Below are 21,018 nucleotides of genomic sequence, written 5' to 3' on the forward strand. Positions count from 1 at the left end.
GTTTGGCTTATTGTGGCCAAAACTCTCAGAAAAGCAGGTAAGAGAGGTTAGCAAAGTCAGTGATGGAGCCGCTATGGTTATGCTAAGCTAACTTAGTCAGCTCCTGCTTTTTGGTTGCCCTTAAAACAGCATTCTGGCCTAAAACTTGGAGTGAATTATAAATTGTCATGTAATGCAGTGATCGTTAGCTCAGCATTATATCCCTCAGCCTCACTGCCCAGATAGTAAGAGGATAGTGGGTCATTTTTGGCCCACTAACAGCAAAGCTAGTGGCCCCCTGGCTTTTTGCTTAGCGTTTTCCAGGCAGTCCACTGGTTTTTAAGTCACTTTTAATCACTCATTTTCCACTCATGGTCCAATTTACTTATTTTTTCTTTTTTTCTTTCTTTTGTCTTCCTTTGTAAATTAGTTTAGGATATAATTGTAGCAGTAATGTCACAAATAATGCCAGTTATACAGCTGTAACCAATCTCACAGTGTCAGCAACAACTAAATCATTTGATATTAGGCTGAGTGATTGTTTTTTTCTCATTAGTTTGTAGTATTTGTCTTAGTTTATTTTCCAAAATAAAAGTTTTCATCAGCGTTCTCTCACTACAATACCCAGGTTGCATTTTGCAATTACGTCAGAACTAGGCTGGTCAGCTAGCTAACAGGCTAAAAGATAGAGCCTAAACTCCATTATTAATATCACAGGCTAGAATTGAAGCACCTACAATAGGACTTACTGTAAAAAGGCAGTATAAAAGTCTAAAAAAAGTCACTTTAATGGATTACATGCTTCAAATGTCTATAGCTACGCTCACATTACAAGCCTCATTGCTCAAATCCGATCTCTGTGACACGATGGTTCACACTCGTTTAGGTAAGTGACTCAAATCTGTCATTAATGTGACGAACCGGCGTCCTGAAATGACCCTCATGAGCTCATCCTACTCAGTAACGTCACGTGAATGAATCACATTCATCATCAGCACAAACTAACGAGCAGAACGAGCTTCGCTGAGAAGATCATTAACTCTGATCAGCTCTCAGCTTCATTATTAGAGCGAGACGAAGGAGAAAAAGGTGAGATGAGCTGCTTTTCCACTGTTTACAGGCTTTAACTTCTGTTCGGCGCTGCTGCCATGGTAACGCTGAATGATGGCGCAGCGCAGTGGAAAAAAAAGCACATGAACTCTGATCTGAGCGTCACATTAAGGTCACATGGCCACGAATCGGACACGTATCCGATCTAGGATCACATATGAAAGTGGCTCAGGTCGGATTTGAAAAGATCAGATTTGCGTGTCCACACAGCCCTGAAAACATCAGATCTGAGTCACATTAGGGCAAAAAATCGGATTTGTGCCACTTTAACCTGGTAATGTGAACGTATCCTATGTTTCAGTCAGAAGTTGCATCAAACTCTCAAACTCTTATTGCTTTAATATATATGACAGTGAGTGACAGTCTGTAGAGGGTGTGCAGTGAGTACAGTAAGTGCAGAGTGACTGATGCTTTATATGGGTCTCATATAAAGGTGAGGGTGAGATGGGGATTGTTCATATGAGTCAATGAGTTCAGGTGAGCTCAGTGAGTGCAGGCTACTACATGACCAGTACGCTGCGTAGCTATTGGCTGTTCAGCAGTCTCATGGCCTAAAAAAAGAAGCTGTCCTGGAATCAGCTGGTTACATCATCATAAGGGGGGGTTGTAGTCTTTAACTCCTTACATGGCCAAAAGCTTTATTACACACTTCTATAACCTAAGAATAGGTCAAACCATTCGCATTCCCTCTTGTTACTGAATAATAAGCCTTAGTATGTAAGAAGCCTGGGATTTTAAGGGTTAAACCAACATAATCTCGCTCCAAAGACCGCTGCATGCTTGTATGTATGTTTACAACAAATGTAGTGATGGTTAAATTCTTCACTTTTTGTCAGAGTGCCCCTTTAAGGTAGCGGTCAGTGGAAGGGCAGAGATATCAAGATCTCAGTGGATTTGTACAGCAACCCTGATGTATCCACCTGGAGCTGGACGTCTAACTCACTGAGTCTGTTTTAAAGCCTTAGTCTACGCATCAGAATCCTACATGTAGGATATAAGACGCTGACCAAGGTGTTTTTTGTATGAGGTCAGCAGAGTTTGGTGAAACATAGCATCATCTTTTTCAGCAGTTTCGCAGCTGTTGCTGACGGTGCAGACCGGACGCCTGGTCTATTCGTCCCAGCCTACCTAACATAATATATGCACACATCAGCCAGAACATTAAAACCTTGTATCTCCACTCAGTGTCCACTTTATCAGCTCCACTGACCGTACAGTTTCACCCTGTAGTTCTACAGTTACTGTAGTCCATCTGTTTCTCTGCATACTTTGTTACCCTGTTCTTCAGTGGTCAGGACCCCCACAGGACCCCCACACAGCAGGGGTTATTTGGGTGGTCCGAGTGGATCAGACACAGCAGTGCTGCTGGAGTTTTAACACACTGTGTCCACTCACTGTCCACTCTATTAGACACTCCTTTCTTGTCGGTCCACCTTGTAGATGTAAAGTCAGAGACGATAGCTCATCTGCTGCTGCACAGTTTGTGTTGGTCATCCTCTAGTCCTTCATCAGTGGTCACAGGACGCTGCCCACAGGACACTGTTGGCTGGATGTTTTTGGTTCTCAGTCCAGCAGTGACACTGAGGTGTTTAAAAACTCCAGCAGCACTGCTGTGTCTGATCCACTCGCACCAGCGCAGCACACTGGACTGCAAATAAACCAGTCACACTTTGATTTACAATAGGTGGAATCAAAAACGTCACTCTAGTCATTCTGGAAGTTTTAAATATATCACTGACTGTAATTACGAGTCGTACGCAGGTTCCGGGTAGTTGTTAGGAATGGAAAACAGCGTTGACAGCTCTACACCAGAACCCTTTATTGAAAGAGTCTCTGTAAAACGAATACATACAAGCTGAAGTATATGCTGGTGTCTGTTAATCTAGAACAGCCAAAAAACGCTCATGAGAATTTGTCATTAGCTTAGTGCTAACATACCACTAAAATTCCCAAGGAGTGCTAGCAGCATCATAGTCGAGATGTTCCACTGGCGTGGTACTCGATTGGGAACAGAACGTTTCCTTCCAGCTGAAATAATGTACAGGAAAGAGAAATTAGGGTCAGTGGCGCAACTGAGGTCGTTAGCTTCAGGACACGTTACTCCATGTGTAGCACGTAGCGTCAGTAGTGCATACGCAGGCCTGTAGAGCAGAGTCCACGCGCTCAGCTGAGTAAAGCAGCGTCCACGTCAGGGAGGTGGGTCAGGGTGAGCGCCGGGACAGCAAGAGGACAAAAACAACACAAGCTTATCAGAGTTTATCGGCAGGCAGGGTCACACTGAGGACTTACACAACTCACACACACTCAGTCCTCACATTAACCCTTACACTGCGGACTGAGGGGGTGTCTTACTGTGTTCCCTCTGAAGGCTGAAAAACGTGAGGTGCACTGCACGGCCGCTTTTCTTTGGGGGTCGCTGTATTTATTTAGAGCTGCTTCTGGCTGCAGGTCTCTCTGTTGCTAAGTAACAATAGCATCATAACTGTGAATAAGCTGTGCTAGTGAGCTTTGATATGTAAAGGAAGAAGGTTCTGTCACTTTTACAAAGTCATCGATTAACTAGCATAGTGCTGCTAACAAAAACAAGCTTAATGGAAAAAAGCTGTTTTGCTTGTCATGATAATCAATAAATAAATGATTTAATAACTACTACAAATTATTCAGTATCTACTTTAAATTATTCAATAACTACTATGAATTATTCAGTACCTACTTTGAATGATTCAGTATCTAGTATGAATTATTCAGCATCTACTACAAATTATTCAGTAACTGCTATGAATTATTCAGTATCTATGATTAATTATTCAATATCCACTATGAATTATACAGTATATGCTACAAATTATTCAGAAACTATCATGAATTATTCAATATCTACTATTAATTACTAAGTAACTACTATGAATTATTCAGTATCTACTATGAATTACTAAGTAACTACTATGAATTATTCAGTATCTACTATGAATCATTCAGTATCTACTATGAATTACTAAGTATCTACTATGAATCATTCAGTATCTACTATGAATTACTAAGTAACTACTATGAATTATTCAGTATCTACTATGAATCATTCAGTATCTACTATGAATTACTAAGTAACTACTATGAATCATTCAGTATCTACTATGAATTACTAAGTAACTACTATGAATTATTCAGTATCTACTACAAATTATTCAGTATCTACTATGAATCATTCAGTATCTACTATGAATTACTAAGTAACTACTATGAATCATTCAGTATCTACTACAAATTATTCAGTATCTACTATGAATCATTCAGTATCTACTATGAATTACTAAGTAACTACTATGAATTATTCAGTATCTACTATGAATCATTCAGTGTCTACTATGAATTACTAAGTAACTACTATGAATTATTCAGTATCTACTATGAATCATTCAGTGTCTACTATGAATTACTAAGTAACTACTATGAATTATTCAGTATCTACTATGAATCATTCAGTGTCTACTATGAATTACTAAGTAACTACTATGAATCATTCAGTATCTACTATGAATTACTAAGTAACTACTATGAATTATTCAGTATGTACTACAAATTATTCAGTCTTTACTACAAATTATTTATTATCTACTATGAATTATTCAGGGTCTACTACAAATCATTCAGTATATACTACAAATTATTCAGTATCTACTACGAATGTTTCAGTATCTACTACAAATATTTCAGCATGTACAGCAAATTATTCAGTAACTACTATGAATTATTCAGTATCTGCTATGAATTATTCAGTATCTGCTATGAATGATTCAGTATCTGCTATGAATTATTCAGTATCTGCTATGAATGATTCAGTATCTGCTATGAATGATTCAGTATCTGCTATGAATTATTCAGTATCTACTATGAACTGTGAATGATTAGGTAACTATTATAAATTATTAAGTCAGAAATGCTAATACTGCAAACAGTGAATGAAAGTGAACAGCCAGCTCCTGGCATTTTTAAATGACATCATGCTTATTAGTGTTTAATAGCTGTCAGTTATTGTTAGCCACGTTATCATATGTGGTTGATCTGTATCTTTAATGATAGCCGGTGAATTAGTGAAGCCAATAAAAGCTGGTAGTTTTTTCCCACTAAAAAAAACAACAGTCAACCAGCGCCAGCACTGCGTCTCATATCCAGACTCTGTTCTTCATTACCAGCTCAGCAGAGCCGAGTAAACATAATTAAGTCGTCGAGCCGGGAGATTAACCACTGTCTGCTGTGAAGGAGAATGCTCCATAACCCCGGGCAGTTTGGGAAAACTAATACGAGGGATAAATCATCTTTCTCATGCAAATCCCTTTTCCAAAATGAAGACGCGTCCTCCCCGGAGCGAACCCCGACACGCAGAGCAACGCTGAAGCCTTCACTCATTTCCCCAACTTATTTATCTGCAGCATCATCTCGGTAACATGATTTGTCTGCGTTTATGAGAGCTTTGTTTCGGCTTTGGAGAAAAATCAATCAAATCCATTAATAAACGAGCTAATCTGCATGGCTCATAAAGAAACTCCTTGTAGGACCTTTACGGTTAAAAGATCGTCACTAATTGTTTGAGGAGCTGTGATAAAAGATGTTTAAATGAACAGTTTGGTGAAAAATCGAATTTACACAGACCCCTCACCCCCAACCCCCCCACCCACTTAGCCCCACCCACTTACCCCAAACACCAATCAGCCAAGACATGTCCGAAGTTCACTTCTTTAGCTTTAGCACCGGAGCTACGAGGCTGACGTACTCTCTTAAAATAGATGGTTCTTCAAGGGTTCTTTAATAAAGACATATGATTCTGCATAGAAGAATGAACACTCATTTGCATGATTAGAAGGTTCTTTGGTGAAATGGTTCTTCAGGCCGAGGGAGAATGTGTTGTATATGGTTCTATTTAGAACTTTTTTGAAAATTGGTCTATTTTGCACGAAAAAGTGTTCGAGCTTGACATCGTAACAGATAGCAGAACCCGTTTTGGTGCTATATAGAACCATATACAACACATTCTCCATCAATCTGAAGAACCATTTCACCATGCAAAGAACCTTTTAAGCATGCAAAGAGTTATTTGAGTGTACCTGGTTCTATATAGAACAATACACTTTTTTTTGGGTTCTATATAGCACCAAAAAGAGTTCTTCTGTTGTCACAAGCTTGACATCGTCACAATAGAAGTACCCTTTTTGGTGCTATATAGAACCATAAACAACAAATTTGACATCAATACAAAGAACCATTTCACCATGCAAAGAACTATTTAAGCATGCGAAGGGTTCTTGAGTGTACATGGTTCTAGAAAGAAACATTTTCTTTACCACACTCTTAAAAAAGATGGTTCTTCAGTGGTTCTTTCATAAAGACAGTGGTTCTCTAAAGAAACATGAACACTCAAAGAACCATGTGCATGATTAAGGGGTTCTTTGCATTATAAAAGCGTTCTTCAGATTGCTGGAGAATGTGTTGAGGTTGGTTCAGTATTGAACCTTTTTTGAGAATGGTTCTATATAGCACCCAAAAGGGTTCTTCAATTGTTATAGTGTCAAGCTTGTATGAATAGAAGAACCCTTTTGGGTGCTATACAGAATCTTTTTCAAAAAGGTTCTATATAGAACTGTCTATAGCACATTCATGCACATTTTCAAAGGGTTCTTTAAATGTACATGGTTCTATATAGAACTCTTTTCTGTACTAAAGAACCCTTGAAGCACAATCTTTTTAAGTGTATACGTATAAAGTATTAATGCTAACAGTATGTACTTTTCATATTAAGTATACTTTTAAAAATATACTTAAATACACTTTTTCTGGGGTAAATACCCCAGTTAGCATCACGCAGCCTTTTCTGTCTAACTAACAATGTCAAATTCCTGAAAAGCTGTGATTGTGTTTTCTCTCAGAAGCACTGCAGATTAGCAGCCGACGCCAGACCAGCACTCAAAATCCCAAAACTCATTCTCCTCCGTTCCACTGTGACCCAGAAACCCAGAACCAGTCGCCAGTTTGAGGACCTTTCTAATTCTGTCAGAGTCATGAGAGGGACGTACGACAATTCTTTAATCAGCCTTCTTCTCCTCTGTGAACGCTTCTCTGACTTACTTTATGATGACGGGCTCTCTTATCCATTGGAACCTGCTATGGGAACCCAGAAGAGCTGCTAACAGAGTTGGTTCAGAAAATAAAGGGTTCACTGTCATGAAAAAAGCTACTCACGACTCCAGCTCTTAAAGACACAGACACTGAGTGTGTTTACATGCACTAAATAATCTGATCATAATCTGATTTGATCTGATCTGCAGTTATCTGATTATTAAGTGATCATGTAAACAGCACACTCTGATTTCTTAGATCGAATTAAGGCCTAGAAATCCGATAAAGTGGCTGGATTTGAACTCAGTAAAGGGGTTTTTCAGTGCATGTAAACTCTCACTCTGATTTCTTTCATTTCTCTCAGTCTGAGCATGTGTGAAAACAGAGCGCCGTTAGACGCAGCACTTTCGGAGCGAAGCTGAAATCAAATATATGCTCGACCAAATGAAGGATTTAAATATTCTTCATCTTCTAGATGATGTATGTTCATATTTTCCCCTAAAGTGACTTGATGTTTTATAGAAAGCTGCTCATGACGTTTGAGTTTTAAGTTATATTTACGTCACGTCTTATTCTTATAGAGTTTATTTGCTGGTTGTAAAGCAGAAATCTGATTACTGTCTGACTCATGTAGACTTGGAGTTTCCCCCATTATCTTATTACCCAAGAGCACAAAAACACACTGAACCAGATACTGACACAATCTGATTTTCTGAATTTTTAGATTATTAAGATTAAACACACTGAACCAGTTACTGACACAATCTGATTTTCTGCAGTTATCAGATTATTGTGTTAACACACTGAACGAGTTACTGCCACAGTCTGATTTTCTGCACTTATCAGATTATTGTGTTAACACACTGAACCAGTTACTGCCACAGTCTGATTTTCTGCACTTATCAGATTATTGTGTTAACACACTGAACCAGTTACTGCCACAGTCTGATTTTCTGCACTTATCAGATTATTGTGTTAACACACTGGACCAGTTACTGACACAGTCTGATCCTCTGCACTTATCAGATTATTGTGTTAACACACTGAACCAGTTACTGACACAGTCTGATCCTCTGCACTTATCAGATTAAGTGCATGTTCTTTCTCTAATTAGTTCTAAATGCCACAATACCATTCAGTCATTTATATGCAGCTTAAAAATCTGTTGATAGTCTGTTGATAATCATTTAAAAAACCTTTTTAAAGAACATATACAACACGTTTTCCACCATAATGAAGAACCATTTAATCAGTCAAAGAACTGATTATTCATTCATACTGTTTTCATTCATTCATACTGAGTGTTCATGGATCTTTAGACCAAAGCGGTTCCACCTTCATTCACTCACTGCACAGTAAAGAGTGCTAAGAAGTTTCAATATCCAGCTCAGTGGAGAAGTTGACAATGTCTAAAATTGCATTCTAGGAGGACACAGATTGGTCCAGTTGTTTTTTTACCATTTAAGCTTCACACTAAGACGTGCCTCTGACGTTAAAGCTCATCAGCGCTCTCGTTCCCCATTTTGACTCATGGAATTACAGTTTTAAAGCGTGTCATTGGGCGGAGCAGCAAAACTAGCAGTGATAAGAATGTTTTAGCGAAGAACAGGAACAGCGTCTTCCTAAAGACGAGTGCACTGCTTCGCTCTTCCAGACCTATAGCTTTAATGTCCCTGGACACGCGGGGAGCTAGAAAACATGGCGCAATTCTCAGGGTTGGTTCATTTTTTGGCTGCCTGGTTGAAAAGACGATGCAGACAGTGGCTTATGTTGGGCGTCTGCGTGGCAATGTGTGGTGGAGAGATAAGCTGGCATGGAGAGGTGGGGGGGGCAGTCTTGAGGAAAGAAAAACATCAGGAAGACATGAAGCCCCCTAAGGCCATCCTTCCTCCTCCACTGCCAAAAACTCACCCAGGCCCCCCGCCCCCCACCAACAGGGGTGTAATCTAAAGACGAAGCGTCCTCCCAATTTTGAAAAATAGCAATTTTCTTGTGCAACGAAACTTCCAATACAAGGCTAAGATATAAATATACAAAGAAAGCATTAATTGGGAAAATCTATCTGAATTGCTTTGCTGGCCAAGTACATTAACACTTACATGTACAAGGTGAAATTGCTGGTAACATAACTGGATTATCCTGAACACAAACAGTAAACAAATAAATACAATACATACACGGCCCTGTCAAACTCAGCTACTGCAGTGTGAGGTCCCCGGCTCGGGGTCTAGTCAAAATACACTGTTGCAGTGTGAAGTGTCCCAACTTGTGGCCCAGTCAAACTACACTCTCACGAAGCAATAATGGAGTCAAACTATGTTGTTCCGGTGCAAAGTCCCCAGCTCATGGCCCAGTCAAACTCCACTGGTAAGGTGTGAAGTGTCACAGCTTTCGGCCCAGTCAAACTCTGCTGTCACGGTGTGAAGTGCCCCAACTTCCAGCCCAGTCAAACTCTGCTGTCACGGTGTGAAGTGTTCCAACTTCCATCCCAGTCAAACTCCGCTGTCACAGTGTGAAATGTCTCAACTTTCGGCCCAGTCAAAATCTGCTGTCTTGGTGTGAAATGTCCCGGCTTGCGGCTGAATCAAACTCTGCTGTAACGGTGTGGAATGTCTTAACTTGCGGCCCAGTCAAACTTCACTGTCATGGTGTGAAGTATTCCAACTTCCAGCCCAGTCAAACTCCGCTGTTACGGTGTGAAATGTCCCGGCTTGTGGCCCAGTTCAACTTCGCTGTTGCAGTGTGAGATGCTCGACTTACAGTCTAGTCAAACTACCCTGTTGCAGTGTAAAGTGCCCAGCTCAGCTGAAGTCCCCGACTCACGGCCTAGTTAAACTACACTGTCACAGTATGAAGTCCCCGACTCACGGCCTAGTTAAACTACACTGTCACAGTATGAAGTCCCTGACTTGCGGCCGAGTTAAACTACACTGTCACAGTATGAAGTCCCCGACTCGCGGCCTAGTTAAACTACCCTTTCACAGTATGAAGTCCCCGACTCGCGGCCTAGTTAAACTACCCTTTCACAGTATGAAGTCCCCGACTCGCGGCCTAGTTAAACTACCCTTTCACAGTATGAAGTCCCCGACTCGCGGCCTAGTTAAACTATCCTTTCACAGTATGAAGTCCCCGACTCGCGGCCTAGTTAAACTACCCTTTCACAGTATGAAGTCCCCGACTCGCGGCCTAGTTAAACTACACTGTCACAGTATGAAGTCCCCGACTCGCGGCCTAGTTAAACTACACTGTCACAGTATGAAGTCCCCGACTCGCGGCCTAGTTAAACTACCCTTTCACAGTATGAAGTCCCCGACTCGCGGCCTAGTTAAACTACACTGTCACAGTATGAAGTCCCCGACTCACGGCCTAGTTAAACTACACTGTCACAGTATGAAGTCCCCGACTCGCGGCCTAGTTAAACTACACTGTCACAGTATGAAGTCCCCGACTCGCGGTCTAGTTAAACTACCCTTTCACAGTATGAAGTCCCCGACTCGCGGTCTAGTTAAACTACCCTTTCACAGTATGAAGTCCCCGACTCGCGGCCTAGTTAAACTACCCTTTCACAGTATGAAGTCCCTGGCTTGATACCCAGAGAAACTCTGCTGTCACAATATAAAGTCCCCGGCTCATGGCCTAGTCGAACTCCACTGTTGCAGTGTGAGATCCCTGACTCGCGGCCCAGTCAAACTACCCTGTTGGTGTGAAGTACCCAGCTCAGGGATCACAAACAATAAAAAACAAACAGGCAGAAAACTGATGTAAAGTGGCAGTCCAAAAACGTGCACAGCGTTATTACACTGGACAAACACAGGCGTATAATATGATTAAATGTGCTTAATATGACCAGAGATACGAACTAACGAGGTGAAAAAGGTCAATTATAATTTCAGCTTGACTTTAAGCCTTTAATCTGTAAAGATGACTGATAAAAACACTGCTTCACATGAAGACAGACGGATAGAAATAGCGCAACGCAGGCATGTACAACTCTTCTCCTCCTGCTGCTCAGAGACCAGTGAACATGGTCATGACGTGTAAGCCTCAAATAAGGGATGTTTTTTTTTTCATTTTACAGCTCCATTCGTCTCTCGCGTTCTCTCTCTGTGGAAGCAGCAGCAGCAGAACGTTCTGACAGATCAAATGAATAGCGTATGAAGGCGGGAAGGAGCGCCGCCGTACTTCGCCTGATGAAAACGTTAAAGCCGGCTGCCACAAATTGACTCATCACGCTGCACTTTGACGTTCTTACACCCTCCCCTGACACTCGGCGGAGTTGCGTGGTGGAAGATGTTCTAATCCAGCCTTTCAGACGCAGGATTAAGATCAAGGCCCAATTTTATCCCTTTTACAGAATTCAGGCTTATAGAACACGCTGTGAAAATGTAATTTTGTTTTGGTTTGCCCTCTTTTTTCCCCCAACACAGGCAGTTTTCCCTCTGTGGATGCTTTTTTTCTTTATTCTGGTGTTGGATTTAGTGGTGTTGGAATAGCAGTTACTCTGTACAGTAGTAGTCAAAAGTTTGGACACAGCGTTTCCTTATTTGTTTTACTATTTTACACATTTTAGAATAAAAGTGAAGACACCGAAGCTATGAAATAGCACAAAAGGAGTTATACAGTGACAAAAAAAGTGGTAAACAAATCCAAACTGTCTTCTTTTTTAGAAAGTAGCCCCTTCAGTAGCAGCTTCATGAGGAACCACCTGAAATAAGGCTGAAGGAGATACACATACGATCACACCGCACTGGTTAAGAAGCAAAGTACTCGTTGGTGGAAACTTTTAAATAAATACAGTACTAAGCAAAAGTCAGAGACCACCAATCAGTTTCTTTTTCCAGACAAAATTGCTGTTAAGTACATAAATACATAAGAAAGGACACATATACTTAATATATAGTTACACAGAAACCTAAATCAGATGTTTGAGTGTTCAGTGAGTCTCTCTTTCCCTTTATTCCAGCTTCTATTCTTTTCAGGAGACTCACTTTCAGTTCCTCAAAGAATCTGCAGACACACCACCAAAGTTCAGTCTTAGAAGTTGGTTGCATGTATCTAGCAAAGTAAAACTGATAATCTACTTGCATAAGGAAAACAAAGTCCAAAGAACTGATTAAAGCTACAGAGAAAATGTGCCTCCTAACAACCACCTGGAAGAGCTGGTCGACCCCAAAACTGCCCCCATCAGATAAACAGCACTTAAAGCTTTCATCTCTGAGAGAGAGGAGAAAATCAAGCTGATCAGATCTGAAAACATCCACAGGTGTTTCTGTCCATCCTTCCACTGTGAGAAGACGACTCAGCGCTGTGGGTCTGAAAGGATGTGTAGCTGATCAAGAAGAACCTCACTGAGAAAAGGAGACGGACACATCAAACAAAGAAGCTGAACGATGGACTGACCACCCCAGAGTCCAGACCTCAACACCACTGAATGTGTTTGATTACTTCAGAAAATCATCAACCAGCTTCTAAGACTGAACTTTGGAGGTGTGTCTGCAGATTCTTTGAGGAGCTGAAAGTGAGTCTCCTGAAAAGAAAGGAAGCTGGAATAAAGGTGAAGAGTGACTCACTGACTCACACAGCTGAGAGTAGATTTAGCTGTTGAGATAGAGGGGGAGGGTGAAGTGTTGGAGCTACATGACCCTCCAAACGGAGGTTTTTCAGAGACTCCAAACAGAGAGATATGAGAAAAAAAGAAACACCAGCAAGATGGAGAACAAGAGACCAAAGAAACACACAAATGTGAGAATTTTCACTGTTAAAAAATAACAATAACCACTGTTTTATCTTAGTTTAATGTTGTTTCAGTGTATTTTGGTCGTTTTCTTCATAAGCATAAAAAACCACTGATGTCTCTGTAGCTAGTGAGCTAAATTTCCCGTTCCACCTTAAATAGTCCAGCAGTTCTGACGCCTGAAGCGCCAGAATTTAACTGCTGCTCCATTTAAGGTGGAACGGGAAAATTTGAACAAGAATCTGGTGAATATCTGACTTCAGCCTCATATCACTGAAGAATTAGGGGAGGGCGATAATAAATAATTGCCCCCTCTTTGAAGATCATATGATGCCCTAAATGTAACTAAAGCCCAGCAGTGAGGAGCTGAACTTTACCCTCCTCTGCTGTCACTGCAGACTGGCAGGGTCGCCTACAGAGCAGCGCTGGTAGCTGTTAATGAAGTGATGCTCTTTTTATTTGAGGGTCCCATTTCAGAGGGAAGATTTCAACCACTACCCTGTAACTCAGCTCCAAGGGGCAACACTCGAAAACAAGGGTTAAAAATAAGATGAGACTGGATCTTTGAGTCAGTGTCCACATGGGGGGCATGCATTTTTATTTTCTGCCATTTTGCTCCAGAAGGACTCTGAGCTTCCCGCCCTTTGTGTCCCGACCGATGTGGTGAAATAATAGCTGCCTCCAGTGAAGCGCTGAGCCGAAGGAAGTGTTCTTAAGTGGGTGAGAGGAGCGAGCTGCAGCCAAAGCTTTGGAAAAACAACAGAGTGGACTGTGGGCTCAGCTGAGCGCCGTCAGCCAATCAGCCAGCAGCAGGAGCAGCGTGTGGTCGAGCCGTCCAATCATGGCACATCTCCCGAGGGGGTGTGAGACAGACACTGGCAGTGTTTTGAAGATGACCCATTCATAAAATAAGAACAAAGCACTGTTTACGTGCAGACCTGCATGTGCGAGTGTGTAAGTCATGTGAGTGAATGATTAACTGAATAAAAGTAAGACTACACTCAGCAGTTCACGGCTGGAGTTGAACTGTTTAAAGCAGGTGACCTGGAGGCCACCAGCCTTGTGGTCTTTTCCGGGGCTAGTTGATAAAATGCTGGGGAAAAAAGCGTAAAGAAAAAAAAGTATCTGAACTGCATGAAGTTTTTCATCTAACATTTACCTCCACTAATAAACCTAATACATATATATATATATATATATATATATATATATATATATATATATATATATATATATACATAATTTTAGATGTATATATGTTATACATATAAATACACCCTTTTACGTATGTATAGTGTTCCATATTAGGATGTACATAGTGTTTAAAGTCACAGTCATTTTTTTTTAAATATTAAAAATGTTTCTGCGATACAAAACTGAGTGTCATATTAAACATCCAGTAAAGCTTGAATGAAAATTAAAGATATAAATATAATAAAAAGATTACAAATATGATAAAAACCGCTGATCAAATCTGAGAACTGTGTGGGCGTGGCTAATGAGCAGCTTGACTGACAGCTCTCTGTCCAACACTACTAACTCCGCCCCTCAAACAGAACTAACATCATTATCCAGCTTTTATTTGACTAGCTATTGGTTATGCTGGGTTAGCTTTAGCTTTAGCTTGGTAAGCTTCTCTGACTCTGTTCTGTGTGGGCGGGGCCAGAGACGCAGCATTGTGATTGGTCAGGGGAATGCTTACGGAAGTGCTACCCAAGATTAGGACCGCCCAGTTTACATGGAGACCAGAGAAATATGGTGAAACATAGCGGTCATTTATGGTCATTGGAACATTATTTAAAGGGTGGACTTAGTACATATTTACTGTTCGCCTGCAAGAGCAAGAGGGTTCTTCTATTGTTACAAGCTTGACATCATCACAACAATAGAAGAACCCTTTTTGGTGCTATATTTTACATTTTCCATCAATCTGAAGAACCATTCCACCCTGCAAAGAGCATGCAGATGGTTCTTTGAGTGTTCAGGGTTCTATATAAAACCATTGTCTTCGCTAAAGAACCCTTGAAGAATCATTTTTGTTGCTATGTAGAACCATATACGACACATTCTCCACCTATCTGAAGAACCATTTCACCACGCAAAGAGCATGCAAATGGTTCTTTGAGTGTTCATGGTTCTACATAGAACCACTGTTTTTACCAAAGAACCCTTGAAGAAGCATAAGGACTGTAGCTAAAAACAGTCGTAGCAACTATTTGAGGTCTGTACTTTTGTCCATTTGGCCTGCAGTTTTCTGAGCGGTTCTCTGGTGGGTGAGTTCCGTCACGTTTGTCCGACGTACACAAACACATACGGGTTAATCTTTACCTTTAGTAGTGGAATGTGCCAGTTACAGCGCACGATACACAGTTATCAGCTATTACAAAATGGCTAGAACGGAAAAACAAAGATAAACAGCAAACACGACCCCATTTCCACTGCCTCGTCCTGACCCGGTGAACCCGTACAAAGGCAAACAGAGAATTCACACCGTCGTAAAGCTGCAGTCGCCGTTTCAGAACAAAACACCGCCACATTGAGCTACAACATTACTGAATCTGTCTACGCGAAAAAAATGCTTCGGCCCAGAACGCAACAAACAGCCACGTCCTGCATTATTTGCCCTGATTTGAGTATTTTTATGTTCCGAAAACAGTTTTCCAAATTAAACAGGCTGTTTTTGTTACTGTGCCTTTAAGCCTGGTATATGTAAATGAGCTCTGTTCTGGTTGGCTTTGCCAAATGTAGCAATTTTTATCCAGGTTTGAAACATTTCTCTTTTCAGTTGCCATTGATTGAGCTCGATAATTTTTATTTGTTATTTTGTATACATGAACGCTTTAACTTGCACTCTATTCTTACTGCACTTCACCCTTAATTAAATCATCTATTCCCTTTTATGTTTTTATTCTACTTTATGTACTTTGTACTTTCTTTTAATTAGGTATTTTTAAAGATTTTTTTCTTGTAATGTTTTTCATTCTTAAGTATTTTTCTTAACTTTTCTTTTGAAGTTCTTTTTGCTGGTATTGATGTAAAGAATATTGAATTGCCTTTTTGCATGAAATGTATTGTATGAATAACTCCTTATAACATCAGTGTGAGTGGGCGGGGCAAAGTGCTACAGGCTGAATAGGTGGACAGAGGCATTTTTTGGTATTGTGCTACTGTGTTTCCTATCCCTGCATTAAAGATGTATGAGGCTTCCTTCACTGCTATTTTTCAGAGCGAGTGTGTGAGCTCTGTCACACACTCACTCAGTAAGTGAGTGAGTGAGTTGAGTGAGTGTGTAAGTGAGTGAGTTGAGTGAGTGAGTGGGTTGAGTGAGTGAGTGAGTGAGTGTGTAAGTGAGTGAGTGAGTGAGTTGAGTGAGTGAGTTGAGTGAGTGAGTGAGTGTGTAAGTGAGTGTGTAAGTGAGTGAGTGAGTGAGTTGAGTGAGTGAGTGAGTGTGTAAGTGAGTGAGTGAGTTGAGTGAGTTGAGTGAGTGAGTTGAGTGAGTGAGTGAGTGTGTAAGTGAGTGAGTGAGTTGAGTGAGTTGAGTGAGTGAGTTGAGTGAGTGAGTGAGTGTGTAAGTGAGTGTGTAAGTGAGTGAGTCAGTGAGTTGAGTGAGTGAGTGAGTGTGTAAGTGAGTGAGTGAGTTGAGTGAGTGAGTGAGTGAGTGAGTGTGTGAGTGAGTGAGTCAGTGAGTTGAGTGAGTGAGTGAGTGTGTAAGTGAGTGAGTGAGTTGAGTGAGTGAGTGAGTGAGTGTGTAAGTGAGTGAGTGAGTTGAGTGAGTGAGTGAGTGAGTGAGTGTGTGAGTGAGTGAGTGAGTCAGTGAGTTGAGTGAGTGAGTTGAGTGAGTGAGTTGAGTGAGTGAGTGAGTTGAGTGAGTGAGTTGAGTGAGTGAGTTGAGTGAGTCAGTGAGTTGAGTGAGTCAGTGAGTCAGTGAGTTGAGTCTGGACTGTGTGGTATCTGGTCTGGTTTCGCTGATATGTTTGTAATGTTGGACACACCCCACATCCACCCCCACCCCCAGGCCCCAGCGTTCCCCCCACGCCTCTATTTTGAGCCAGGCTATTTGAATGGGGAGTTATCAGCTCGCCATGTAGACGTATAGACTTTGACCTTTCACATTACAGTCAGGACTGAATAATACAGAGTACAGAAGTTCTAACAGGGTCACACGTGGAGGAAAACTGGCTTCCCTGAAGATAAACTCTGTGTAGATTGGAGCTCCTGAGAAAGAGAACCATAAACCAATAAACAGTAAAAGGAAAAACATTAACATATCACTGCTGTCGGAACAAAACCTCATACCTCCAAAACAGTAACTATACAGGAGAGGGAAGAAACATACGCTACTTTTAATGTACGTCAGCGGAACCAGACGTCTTTCCAAGTAATTTTGGAAATTGCCTGCCTAAAATTTAATGCAAACAGAAACGCTTCACCCATCACTATTATCACTACTATTATTATCATAGTTATTATATTTATGTTACTTATATTACTCAGTTCTTCTCCTTGATTGACTCATGGTCAGTTTCCCACGCTGACTAGTTCTCCTCTGTCACATAGCAAAGCCTATAGTAAGAGTGCAACACTATTTGGTGCTATATAGAACCATTTTTACATTTTTAAAAGGTCTTTAAAGAACCAAATTGCCTTCTTTCTTATGTCATTGGAACGTTTCTTCTGTTGAATCTTGGTTCCTCTCAGTGGTTCTTCTTCATGCTCCAGGAAAGTTTTTTCTTTTGAGTCTTGGTTTCATTCAGAGGTTCTATGTCAGTGGTTCTCTTTCCTCGTGCTTTAGAGAGTTTGTTCTGTTGAATCTTGGTTCCTCTCAGTGGTTCTTCCTCATGTTCTTAAGAAGTTTCTCCTTTTGAGTCTTGGTTCCTCTCAGTGGTTCTTCCTCATGTTCTTAAGAAGTTTCTCCTTTTGAGTTTTGGTTCCTTAGTGGTTCTTCCTCATGCTCTAGAAAAGTTTCTTCTTTTGAGTCTTGGTTTCATTCAGAGGTTCTATGTCAGTGGTTCTCCTTCCTTGTGCTCTTGGACAGTTTCTCCTTCCGAATCTCGGTTCCTCTCAGTGGTTCTTTTTTCACGCTGTTGGGGAGTTTAATCTTTTATGTCTTGGTTCCTTTCAAGGGTTCTATCCCAGTGGTTCTTCTTCCTCATGCTCTTGGAGAGTTTCATCTTTTGAATCTCAGTTCCTCTCAGGGATTCCATCTCAGCGGTGGTTCTTCTTTATCTCATTGGTTCTTCCTCATTCTTTTAAAAAGTTTCTCCTTTTGAGTCTTGGTTGTTCTCATTGGTTCTTCCTCAAACTCTTAGAAAGTTTCTCATTTTGAGTCTTGGTTCTTCTCAGTGGTTCTTCCTCAAACTCTTAGGGAGGTTCTCCTTTTGGTTTCTCTGTGTTGTGCTTTCTCTTGTTTCTTCTGGAAATCTGCTTTGGGATAAAATCTGATAATAAAAAACAAATAAAACTGAATTCAATTTTCAGAACTGAAAAGTCTGCAGTTCAAACCTTCACAGTGCTGAGACTGCAGTGCCCTGTGTGAGCAGCAGAGGGCAGTAGAACTACAGCTTAGAGACAGTCTGTCCAGACTGAACAATTCTCAGTAAATACCAACACATTCAAACATGTTTCCAACTAATTGAGTATTCATTAGTTCACTAATGCGTAAATGAAAGAATAAACATATTAAATGGTTTATTTATTATATATGTATCCTGTATTGATCTGTCTCTGCTGTCTCTTGATCTCAGTGTTGGTCTCTCCACTTCCCGTAATAGCCGGTACCTGAAGGGCACTTCGGAATAATCTTCAGGTTATCCTGAAGTACTGAATCCCTCTGAGTTCTCTCTGAGGTCAGAGCCCCGTCCAGTCCCTCTTCTCATTGGTCAGTGTCATAGCAGCCAGCAGAGAAAGCGGTGATGATACCACAGCCATAATAAAGAGTAAAGGTCATCTGTCTGCTCATACAGAACGATCTGCTGTGGTCACCTTAGTGCCCCACGCTGACCTTTCATCCTTTCTCCTTCCTTCTTCCCTCTGTCCCTCTCTCCTGCACTTTAACATAGACGGATCCTCAAGGGTTCTTTAGTAAACACAATGGTTCTATATATCACCATTAACACTGCAAAAAAACATTTGTATGCTTAAATGGTTCCCTGCATGGTGAAATGTTCTTCAGATTGATGGAGAATGTGTCGTATATGGTTCTATAGGCTTGTAACCCTTTTTGGTGCTAAATCAAATTATATACAACACATTCTTTATCAATCTGAAGAACTATTTGCGAAGAACCATTGAAGAACCATGTTGTTTGAGAGTGTAACAATAGAAGAACACTTTTTGGGGCTATATAGAATAAGTTGTGCATAGAACCATATACAACACATTCTCCATCAAACTGAAGAACCACTTCACCCTGTAAAGAACGCTTTAAGCATGCAAATGGTTCTGAGTGTTCATGGTTTTATATAGAGCCATTCTCTTTACAATAGAACCCTTTAAGAACCATATTTTTGAAAGTGTAACAATAGCAGAATCTATTTTGGTACTATGTAGAATTATTTTCAAAAAGGTTCTATTTGGAACCATATGCAACACATTTTCCATTAGTCTAAAGAACCATTTCACCACATAAAGAACCATTTAAGCATGCAAATGGTTCTGAGTGTTCATGGTTCTATATAGGAACAATGTCTTTATAAAGAACCCTTGGAGGACCACATTTTTTAGAGTGTAACAATAAAAGAACACTTTTTGGTGCTATACAGAACTATTTTCTAAAACAGTCTCTATAGAATGATTGCTTTTACAAAAGAACCTATAGAGAACCGTACTTCCATACATACTTCTAAGTATAACAATAGCTGAACCGCTTTTGGTGCTACATGGAGCCATTTTCAAAGAGGTTCTGTAAAGAACATTCTCCATCAATCTGAAGAACCATTTCACCATGCAAAGAACCCTTTGAGTGTTCATAGTTCTATTCTGAACCATTGTCCTTTCTAAAGAATCCTTGAAGAACCTTTTTTAAGAGTGTATACCAGTTCTGACAGCACTGTCTCTGGTTTACAGTCGGAGGATTTTGCCCTCCCTGCACGCAGGCAGCTCCCTCGGTCCCGATCCGGCCTCAGATCCGGCGCGTTTCCCCTCCGTCTTTTCCTTTTTTCACAGCACTTACGCATCACCAAACAACAGAAATGCTAATTGATTACATCGGCAGATAATTGCAGCAATTATTTCCAGGTAATTGTAGCTCATCGTGCCGTCACGATCCTTAAAGACAAAAGGAAGAGAGTGCAGAGGCCGCTCAGCGCGCATACATATCAATTATCCCGGAGCACCGGAACACAAAGCCGGATCTCATCCGCTCGAGTGGGTCCGGCTCGGCCCGGGCGTCCGGATTCGGACGAGTGATCTCCCTCGCGCTGAGCTGTTTCGGTGGAGGTCAATTTGAGGAAGCACTCATGAGCAGCACCTGGAATTAGGGCTGCGTTACTGTTTTTCTATGGCACTCAATATCGGCAATTATCACTAATTAATATTTACAGCATTAAAAATTCTTCATTAATGCAGAAAAGACGAGTGAACAGCAGAACAGGAGCAGAACCAACACAACAGACTGACTTTAAACACAAAAAGGAGCCGTTCCTCACACTAAAGCTTTCATTCACAGGCCCTTAAGTTCTAGATATTAACCAGGTCAGTGTGAGGTACGAACTCTAAAGTACCAGGCATTTATTTTGGGTGACATGATGGTAGGTTCCAGGACAGTCTAACTGAATGACACTGAAATGTCTAACAGGTTCTAGACATTAACTGGGTAAGTGTGCGGTACATAAAGTGTATAAAATACAACAAAATGCCAACCAGCAGGTTCTGGATATTAACTGAGTAAATGTGGGGTGCAGTCCCCAAAGTTCTAGATAGTTATTTTGGGTAACATGATGTTATGTTCTGAGACGGTTTAACTAAATTACTTTGAAATGGCCAAAATGTTCTAGATTAAAGCAGGTTGGTGTGATGTACAAACTCTAAAGTACTAGGTAATTATTTTGGGTGATGTGATGGTTCCAGGACAGCCTAAATGAATG

The sequence above is a fragment of the Colossoma macropomum genome, unplaced genomic scaffold, assembly GCF_904425465.1.
Source record: "Colossoma macropomum unplaced genomic scaffold, Colossoma_macropomum, whole genome shotgun sequence".
In the NCBI taxonomy this organism is placed as follows: Eukaryota; Metazoa; Chordata; class Actinopteri; order Characiformes; family Serrasalmidae; genus Colossoma; species Colossoma macropomum.